This window comes from Brassica oleracea, chromosome C9, assembly GCF_000695525.1.
Source record: "Brassica oleracea var. oleracea cultivar TO1000 chromosome C9, BOL, whole genome shotgun sequence".
Classification (NCBI taxonomy): Eukaryota; Viridiplantae; Streptophyta; class Magnoliopsida; order Brassicales; family Brassicaceae; genus Brassica; species Brassica oleracea.
In genome coordinates, this window is record NC_027756.1 from 30,355,410 (window position 1) to 30,366,146 (window position 10,737).

The window sequence follows — 10,737 nt, forward strand, 5'->3', positions numbered from 1 at the left end:
ATTAACCTTCATTACCAGATCACGCTCGACACAGCCAGTGAAGGGAATTTTATTGCCAGAAACCCTGAGGAAGCAAAGCATTTGATCAAAAATATAGCTACAGGTAGATCTTACGAAATGATGGACGTAGAGTTAGGAAGAAAAGCTGACCCAGTTGACGAGTCACCTTTACTCAAAATCAGAGAACATCTAGACTCGCCCCATCCTGCCCTTGAGGGACAGAACCAATTTGGGATTTACCAAATTGATGATGACACCCTATCTGAACTAGAGCAGCAAATAGATTTCGTAGATAGCCATACCTTGAAAAATAATTACCCTAAACCCAATAGCTTTACCCAAAATTACGATGCTGCTGTTGGATCACGCCAGGACAGAGCAAAATCTAGGCTAAACCAAGCTTTCACGAGAAATCGCAAGTTTGCCACTGACCTGAACGGAAAGATAGACATAGTCTTCAGTGAGCTGATGAGGAAGTTAGACACTTTAAGTGTACAAATTAGGAGACTGGACAGTCAGGTCGCGGAAACGCAACCGCCATCAAAAGAAAGACATGACGTCTCCTTGGGCAGACTGACGCGAACCCAAAACATCAAGTTAATGCCGTGTTATTGAGAAGCGGAAAACGCCTCATCCCGAGAGCAATAGAAATCAACAACACAGAGAAACATGCTGTAGTTGAGAAAACCGGTGAAAGTAGGTCACACCCTATAAACCTCGATGATCCCAGTACCGACTCAGAAATTCCTCGAGAAAGAGGGAAGCCCAACACTGAGGAAAAGGCCATCGAACTCAAGGAAGAAGAAGGAGAAATAGAAGAGGATGCCGAAATCGATCGACAAGAAAGAACAAGTATCGATCGACAAACCATGGTCAATATCGATCGACACTCTGGAAACAATGTCGATCGACTCCCAACTCCGGCTGAACCGGCAATTGAAAGAGTGTATAGGACTCTACCACCCTTCACTCCTAACAAGAGTCAGACTAAGTGAGAGCTAGACAAAGCGATCTGCAAGAAAGCATTCGATAAGATCACGTTGGAAATGCCATTGAGTGATGCAATAAAAGTATCGCCTTCAATAAAAAAATACGTAAATGATATGGTATCCAACAGCTTTCCAGCCACTAAGCGCAGCATCATGATGGTTTCTGAGGAAGTAAGTGCAATAATCCAATGCGAGACCCCAATCAAGAGACCTGATCCAGGCAGTTTTGTTTTGGATTGCAATATACGGAATAAAAATTTTCCTCGATCCCTTTCTGACCTAGGTTCCAGCATGAACCTGATGCCACATTCTGTCGTAATATCCCTAGGGTACGACAAGTTCAAACCTACCAAAATAACTTACCAAAATGAGCCAAAGGACCCCGTTATTTTGGGTAGACCACTCCTAGCCACTGCTGGTGCGATAATCAATGTCAAGGAGGGCAGGATATGTCTAAACATTAGAAACATTCCAATGACTTTCGATATGAACAATCTGATGAGACGACCCTTGATCGATAAACAGACACCCTACGTGGATGACATCAGTGAATTGGCCGAAGGATCATTCATAAATTCATACTCAGACGATCCTTTGGAAAAAGTACTCTCAACTGATGAAGAGGAATCTTTCACTGTTGATAGTAGAGCTGAAGACTACACGCGATTAATGGACACGACCATGGGAACAGCAAGCGTTGATGACATAGAGGACGACTCTTCGGAAATCAACGTCGATTGATACTTACTAAAATCTGTCGATCGATGACAACCATCCTTCTCAAAGGAATGGGATCCCGAAAAAGCACTGAAGATTGAGTTAAAACAGCTGCCCGCTGGACTCAAATATGCCTTTCTCTATAAAGATTCATATCCAGTAATCGTGAACGCAAACCTCACAAACGGAGAACTTGCACTGTTATTAAATAAACTATGCAGATACAGGAAGGCCATCGGGTACTCTCTCGAAGACATTCCTGGCATTTCTCCAGATATTGCATGCACCGGATTCACCTAGAAGACGATTCGAAATCGTCTGTAGAACACCAAAGGCGACTAAATCCGAACTTGAAAGAAGTTGTTAAAAAGAAAATAATCAAACTTCTAGATGCCGGAGTCATTTACCCGATTTCGGAAAGCAATTGCGTTAGCCCCGTGCATGTTGTACAAAAATGGGCGGAATCACTATGGTGAAGAATGACAAAGACGAACTCATTCCCACGCGAACCGTTATTGGACATCGAATGTGTATCGACTATAGAAAGCTAAAAGCTGCTACAAGAAAAGATCACTTCCCTTTACCTTTCATTGATCAAATGTTTGAAAGATTGGCAAATCACCATACTACTGTTTTCTTGACGGATACTCTGGATTTTTTCAAATCCCTATACATCCTGACGATCAAGAAAAGACAATCTTTACATACCCTTACGGAACATTCGCATACCGCAGAATACCATTCGGTCTTTGTAATGCTCCTGCCACTTTCCAATGATGCATGATGTCGATCTTTACTGATATGATAGAAGACTTCATGGAAGTCTTCATGGACGATTTCTCAGTATATAGATCCAACTTCAAAAACTGTCTCGATAACCTATGTAAAGTTTTGGCAAGATGCGATGAAATGGATCTCGTTCTGAATTGGGAAAAATGCCACTTTATGGTTAACGATGGAATCGTCCTAAGACACAAAGTGTCTGCTGCTGGAATAGAAATAGATCGTGCGAAAATTGAGGTAATGACTGGCCTGCCGGCTCCCCCAAACGTAAAAGATGTGAGGAGTTTCCTCGGGCATGCCGGATTTTACAGGAGATTCATACAAGATTTTAGCAAAATCGCTAGACTTCTCACCTTCCTCTTCTGTAAAGAAGTTAAATTCGACTTCTCACCAGAATGCGTAAAGTCTTTTGAGGAAATAAGAAAGCCTTGATAACTGCCCCCATCGTGCAAGCACAAGACTGGAATCTTTCTTTTGAAGTCATGTGCGATGCGAGCGATTTCGCTGTAGGAGCAGTTCTAGGCCAGAGGAAAGACAAAAAGCTGCATGCAGTTTATTATGCCAGTCAAACTCTCGACGAAGCACAAAGAAATTACACAACAACCGAAAAAGAACTACTAGCCGTGGTTTATACGCTCGAAAAATTCTGTCAGTACCTGGTTGGTTCGCAAGTCATCGTCCACACCGACCATGCTGCAATTAAATACTTAAAGCAAAAGAAAGACCCAAAACCGCGACTCCTGCTATGGATCCTTCTACTTCAAGAATTCGACATCGAGATAAAAGATAAAAGAGGAGTAGAAAACGGAGTTGCAGACCATCTTTCCCAGACCATCGATCGATAGTAAATGAACAGACGCGGGCTCACTTAAGTCGACATTCACACAAACCCGAAAACCCTAAGAACACACTCCAATCCATTTTCTCTCTCGTTTTTCGGCCAATTCCGGCGACTTCTTCACTCAATCAACTCAATTTTCGACCTTCTATCCGTCTAGATCGTTTAGCTCGCTCATCATCATGATGTATGAAAGGAAGACGAAGCGTAGGTTCGACGTAGGAGGCGGCAGCGCAGCTCCGCCGCCACCACCAGTTTGCGACCAATACCCTTGGCCAAGCAAGCGTGAAGACGAACCTATCCCGCTCTTTGACAACTTCGCTGACACTTATAAAGCGGCGAAGAGCACGGCCTGTAGAAACCGTGCGATCGAGGACGTGTGGGACTACTATGACAGCATCTTCTACAATGAGTGGCTGAGGGTCTCCATTGAGCCTACGCGGTTCGTCGATCCAGACGTGATCCGCGCCCTAGGCATCAAATCGGGCCTCAAGGACATGTTCGTGGAACTAGGCATAGTGAACTTGGCCACAAACCCACAGGTTCTCTATCCGGAGCTGGTCCGTCAGTTCATGGCCACCATGAACGTCTACTATGCCAACGAGAGGGCAAAGAATGCTAGCGAGGGTGTCTTGACTTTCTTCAATCGCGGCATCCGCTACAGAGTCCCTCTCTCGACCCTCAGCACTATCTACGGGTTCAAAAACGAGCATCAGCACTCCATCGTACCAGACTTTCTAGGGATTTCGACATTCTGTGAGCACATAGCTACTGGTTACTTCGACTCCGCCAACGCTCTTCATACAGACATCCGTCACCCGACTCTGCGCTATTTCATGAAGGTCCTTGCAAACACTCTGTTGTGCAAGATGGAACCTAATAAGGTTCAGGTGCTGGAGCTCACATTAGCTTACTACGCAGTGAGGAGTTTGGTTCACATGGACAACATCGAGGAGCCGGCGGATGACGCGTGGCCCAGCATTGTAGCCGTCTTTGCTGAGCATATAGTCAGGCTTAGAATGAAGCCATTTCAGTCAATGGGAAAGAAGAAGGAGACGGTTGGGAGCCTACTTACCCCGTTCTTCATACATTGCGGAATCCCATTAGACAATGCTGCGATGGAGGATCAGATCGTCTACATGGACGCAGCGCATCTCTAGAGGGGATTGTCAGACAAGATTTGTTTAGTTGCTGGCTAGATGAATTTGGTTACTAAACTAGGATATGGTATAAAGTGCTTTTGTGATTAGGACCTTTTTGATATGGATTGCAATATTAAAGAGGTGATGATTATGAGTTTTAAATCATGTGAGTTCCTGATGTTTTCAAACCTCTTACAGAGAGACTGTTCTGTTGTGTTTTGCTTGAGGACAAGCAAAAGAGTAAGTCTGGGGGAGTTGATTGACCATGGATTTTACCCGTTTTTAACCATGGTTTATAAGTGTTTTAAAACCCATAAACCATTCAATCTAGATTTAGTTCAAGACCATAATCTACTGAGTAATCTTAGAGTCTATGTGGATTCGATCCCTAAGTACTACATTTGAACCTTTTATTTGAGAGAGTAATTCACTCCTTACGGTAATTTGATTGATATCAGCTACGTAGCGATCGACCAAGCCTCTCGGTCGGTCGCTACGTAGCGACCAATCCGCAACGAGTCGGTCGCTACGTAGCGACTGACCAAGCCTCTCTGTTGGTCGCTACGTAGCGACCGATCCGCAACGAGTCGGTCGCTACGTAGCGACCAACCAAGCCTCTCGGTCGGTCTCTACGTAGCGACCGATCCGCAACGAGTCAATCGCTACGTACTGACCGACCAAGCCTCTCAGTCGGTCGCTACGTAGCGACCGACCCGCAATGAGTCGATCGCTACATAGCGACCGACCAAGCCTCTCGGTCAGTCGCTATCGGTCAGTCGCTACGTAGCGACCGATCCGCATACGTATCGACCGACCAAGCCATTCGTTTGGTCGCTACGTAGCGACCGATCCATCGCGGACCTAGTCGCTACGTAGCGACCGAACTGTCTCGGACATCGATCAACGGGCACGACCCAAATCCGTGCATTCTCTTATGTTCCTCAATGCTAGCTCCCAGTATCGCAGTCATATCATTTCTCACTCCCATCGATTGGAGTTATCATTTAAACTTTACGATAAAAATCGCCGAAAGTTCATTCTTATCGATAAAAATCGTGATAAACGACGACGAAGTCTTCTATGACCGCCTACCTAGAGCAGATGTTCTCCAAGAGGCTCGATGCCATGCAGTCTATGGTGGAAAGGCTCCTAGGAGTAGCTCCCCCAATCCGGAAGAGCGATCCCGACTCCTACGCCGATACCCCTTTCACGGATGAGAACACCCTGATTGAGATGCCGAGGAAATTCTCCTTTCCCAGCATAAAGGCGTATGATGGTACCAGCGATCCATATGACCATATCGCCCAGTACAGACAGAGGTTGCTCTCTGAAGCACTCCCGAAGGAGTCGCGCAAAGCTACTAACTGTAAGGGATTCGGTTGAACCCTGATTGGACCCGCCTTGCAATATTACACCATCCTACCTTCCAAGTCCATATCCTCCTTTACGATCCTTAGCGACAAGTTCATGGAGCAGTTTACTAGTAATAGGAACCTGGAAAAAACTGTGGATGGCCTGTACGAGATCCTCCAGCATCGGGCCGAACCCTTGCGAGGCTATATAGCCCATTTCAATCAAGAGAAGGTGGCCATTCCCGAATGCAACGTCCCTACTGCAATCTATGCCTTTAAGAGAGGCTTGCTCCCCGACGGGGACCTCTATAAGGAGCTAATTAAATACCAGTGGAAGATGTGATATCCCGACCCTGGGCACAGGTAAATTGGGAAGAAGATGTCACAAGTCGAACTAAGGCGCAGCAAAAGCATGACCATAAGATGATCAGGCCGGACCAAAACGATTGAGACGAGAGACCCTCTCAAAGTTCAATAAAAGATTCTGGGAGCAGGAACCGGGGCAGATACCAGAACCGACCGCTCGAGAAGGCAAAAGGGATGGCAGTATCCACGTGGCCAAACATCTCTCACCTCTCTATTCTCCAAACCAGAGCTGGTCAGTGTTCTGAGGCAGATGGGCCAACAGGTCAAGTGGCCTCATAAGATGAAAGCACCTGATTCCTTCCTGAATCCTGGTCTTTGGTGCGACTTCAAACGCGACCACAGTCATAAAACAGAGGACTGCGTCGCACTAAGGATCAAGGTCAACGAACTACTTAAGAAAGGACACCTCCGAGAGTTCCTTTCCGAGACGGCCAAGAGCCATCTAAACAAAGAGGCACCTGGAAAGCCCACTGAAGCGGTTCTCGCCTCGCCACCTCGACAGGACCGAGTAATCCATGTTATATCAGGATGCTCGGATATTAGCGGCATAAGCCATGCGGCCACGAAGAACAGTACCTGGAATTGTTGGGGAAAAATACTAATGTATTGAATTCCTCCACACCCCAGGCAGAACACCGGCCTTTAGATCCCCGCTAGGAGGTACCCCGGTTCCCCGCTACGAAGTACTCTGGGTCCAGTCCCATTCCCCCGGGAAAAGGAAAGCTTCGATAAGGAGAACCTTACATATTTCCGACTATGGAAGAGTTTAACCTACTCCAACGACTAAGGCCCGCTTTAAAAAGACTATACAAAGGGAACCTAAACCCTAAAGCAAGGGATCGACACTTCGAGACTTAGAGATTAGAGCTAGGCGACTATAACTAGGGTTCTTACTCAAAAGTGTTGTAGTTCCAGCTCTTCTATCTAATAAAACGTCTCCTTCTACTTTTTTACTTACAAATCAATACAAATTCTAGCCTTATCCATCGTTCCGTGGTACTTACAAAGATCCTACACAAAGCGCTAGAAGGAGGGGAGTAATCTAAACTACGTGATAATGGCGGTGGACGAGCAGGATGAGCTACCCGAAGCTACCTAAAGAGAGGCCAAACTCCAGAGGCAAATCGATGGTCTCCAGAGTCAAGTAACCGAGTTGCATAAAACTCGGGAGGAGACCAATCCCGAGCTCTCCTCGGAGTTCCAGAGCCTAAAGGAGAAGCTCAACGAACACTCCAAGAAACTGGAGCAGAGCGCCGAGAAGTTCAGCCAGCTCGAATAGGACATTCTTAACCTCCGTGATGAGAACCAAACCCTCAACACAGCGAGTAATAGGAAGCGTCGATTCCGGACTCAGGTCTGCCTTATGCCGACTCTGGAGACACCCAATTCTGGAACGGATGCGAATCTCCCACCTACGGCATCGGGAGGAGACGCGTCAACACGTGAGAAGGCTAAGGACGCCCTGACCTACGACGTGTAAGACAGTGAATCTGAGCCGGAACCCGATAAGGAAGCACCTGATTGAGCAACGAAAGAGGAGTTTCCCATGGTCGCTTACCTGGAACATATGTTCGCCAAGAGGCTCGATGCCATGCAGTCCATGGTATATAGGCTCCCAGGGGTAGCTCTCCCCCCCCATCCGGAAGAGCAACCCCGACTCTTATGCCGATACTCCTTTCATGGATGAGATCACCTTGATCGAGATGCCCAGGAAGTTCTCCTTCCCCAGCATAAAGGCGTATGACGGCACCACCAATCCGGACGACCACGTCGCCCATTACAGATAAAGGATGCTCGCCGTAGCACTCCCAAAGGGGTCGCGCGAAGCTACCATGTGCAAAGGGTTCGGCTCCACCCTGATCGGACCCGCTCTGCAATGGTATATCAACCTACCCTCAAGGTCCATAGCTTCCTTCGCCATAAATTTATGGAACAATTCGCCAGCAGTAGGAACCTGGAGAAAACCTCTGATAGCCTCTACAAGATCCTCCAGCACCGGGCGGAACCCGTACGAGGCTACATAGCCTGCTTTAATCAAGAGAAGGTGGCTATTCCTGAATGCAGCATCCCCACTGCTATCTCTGCCTTCAAGAGAGGCCTGCTCCCCGACGGACACCTCTATAAGGAGTTAACCAAATACCAATGCAAAACCATGGAAGACGTCCTATCTCAAGCCTAAGCGCATGTAAAATGGGAGGAAGACGTTGCCAGCCGCGCTAAGGTGTAACAAAAACAAGATCCCAAGACGATCATACCAGACCGAACCAAGCGAGACGAGAAACCCTCTCAAAGACCAACTAGGGACTCCGAAAATCAAAACCGGGGCAGATACCAGAACCGACCGATCGAGAAGGCAGAAGGGATGGCAGTGTCCACGTTGCCAGATATCTCTCACCTCTCTGTCTCAAGGCCGGAGCTGGTAAATGTTCTTAGGCAACTGGGCCAACAGGTCAAGTGGCCTCAGAAGATGAAAGCACCCGACTCTTTCCGGAACCCTGGTTTCTGGTGCGACTTCCACCGAGACCACGGTCACAAAACGGAGGACTGCGTTGCACTAAAGATCGAGGTCAACGAGCTGCTTAAAAAAGGACACCTAATGGAGTTCCTTTCCGAGAAGGCCAAGAGCCATCTAAACAAGGAGACAACGGGAAAGCCCACTGAAGCTGCTCCCATCTCGCCACCTCGACATGACAGAGTAATTCATGTCATATCGGGCGGTTCGGAGATCAGCGGCATAAGCCATGCAGCCGCGAAGAAAAGAACCTGGAACGCTAAGCACATCCTAGAGGCAGCCAAGCCAAAACGCCTGCTCCTAGGCACAGACAAAATAAGCTTCATGGCCAAGGAGCAGGAGAAAGTTCTCACCCTGCATCACGACGCCCTGGTCATATCGCTCACTATAGCAAACTGCCTGGGGAAAATGATATTGGTAGATAATGGAAGCTCCGACAACATCATCTTCCTGGCCGCATACAAGGACCTGGGGTTGGAGGAAAGCGCTCTAACTCGGAGGATAACCCCACTTATAGGGTTCAGCGGGGAAGTCAAACAAACCGCCGGAGAGGTGACCCTCCCGGTATACGCCGCAGGAATCAACATGTCAACCAAGTTCCTCGTTGTTTGCTGCGACTCATCCTACAATATGATCCTAGAATGGCCCTGGATTCACGGCATGGGAGCCATCCCCTCGACTCTTCACCAGATGGTGAAATTCCCCACACCCTGGGGCATAAAGGCGATCAGAGGAGATCATGAGTATTCCCACTCCTGCTACCAGACTACTTTGAACGGAAAGACCAAGGTCTTATAGCAATTACAGAGTAAGCCTCTGGCTCATCACACCGAGGAACCGGAGGTGGAGGAGATGGACGACGTGCCATTAACCGAAGGAGATCAGACCCGACATCTCAAGATCGGTTCCAAGCTGACCGAAGGATTGAGGAGAAGATTGATAGACTTCCGCAGGTCTAACTCCGACTGCTTCGCTTGGTCCCACGCAGCCATGCCTGGGATCGATCCGGAAGTCATCATGCACAAGCTGCAGGTGGATCCCCTACATAAACCCGTCAGACAAAAGAGAAGGAAATTTGCTCCCAAAAGAGATGCAATCATCAACGATGAAATCAAAAGCCTGCTCGGCGCGGGGTTCATTCGTGAGGTAAAATATCCGGATAGGCTAGCCAACGTCGTCGTGGTCAAGAAAAAGAACGGGAAGTGGAGAGTCTGCATTGACTTCACGGACCTCAACAAGTCCTGTCCAAAGGACCCCTTCCCGCTACCTCATATCGACAAGCTGGTGGACGCCACTGCGGGGAATCAGCTAATGAGCTTCATGGACGCGCTCTCAGGCTATAATCAAATACTTATGCATCCAGAAGATTGTGTAATCCTAGAGTCTCTGTGGATTCGATCCTTAAGTACTACATCTGAACCTCTCATTTGAGAGAGTAATTCACTCCTTAGGGTAATTTGAGTGATATCAACTGGTGAAAATGATGTTTGCGGACCAGATCGGGCGAACCATGGAGGTCTACATCGACGACATGCTGGTCAAGTCCTTAGAGGCAGAGGACCACATATCTCACCTACAACAGGCCTTCTCCACCCTCCAGAAGTATAACATGAAGCTCAACCCAACTAAATGCTCATTCGGGGTCTGTTCTGGCAAGTTCATCGGGTACATTGTAACCCACCTGGGCATCGAGGCCAACCCGGAGCAAATCAGGGCCATTCATTCAATCCCTTCCCCGAAGAACGTTAAGGAGGTTCAAAAGCTAACGAGAAGGATGGCGGCCTTTAGCAGGTTCATCTCCAGACTCTCTGCAAATCTCACGCCTTCTTCGGAACCCTCAAGAATCCAAGGGACTTCCAATGGACGGAAGAGTGCGAATCCGCTCTCCAAGAGCTAAAGTCGTATCTCACCACTCCTCCTCTCCTATCCAAGCCACTACTCGGTGAGGTAATGCTGCTATATCTAGCAGTCTTCGAACACGCTGTGAGCGCCGTCCTAGTCCGTGAGGAGGGAAACAAGAAGCTACCAATCTATTACA

The 10,737-nt window shown here is 47.8% G+C and overlaps 1 pseudogene; it reads left to right on the forward strand.

The window, feature by feature from the left end:
- Positions 1 to 1,987: 1,987 nt before the first annotated feature.
- On the forward strand, positions 1,988 to 4,487 carry LOC106314772 (annotated as a pseudogene).
- The last annotated feature ends 6,250 nt before the right edge of the window (positions 4,488 to 10,737 follow it).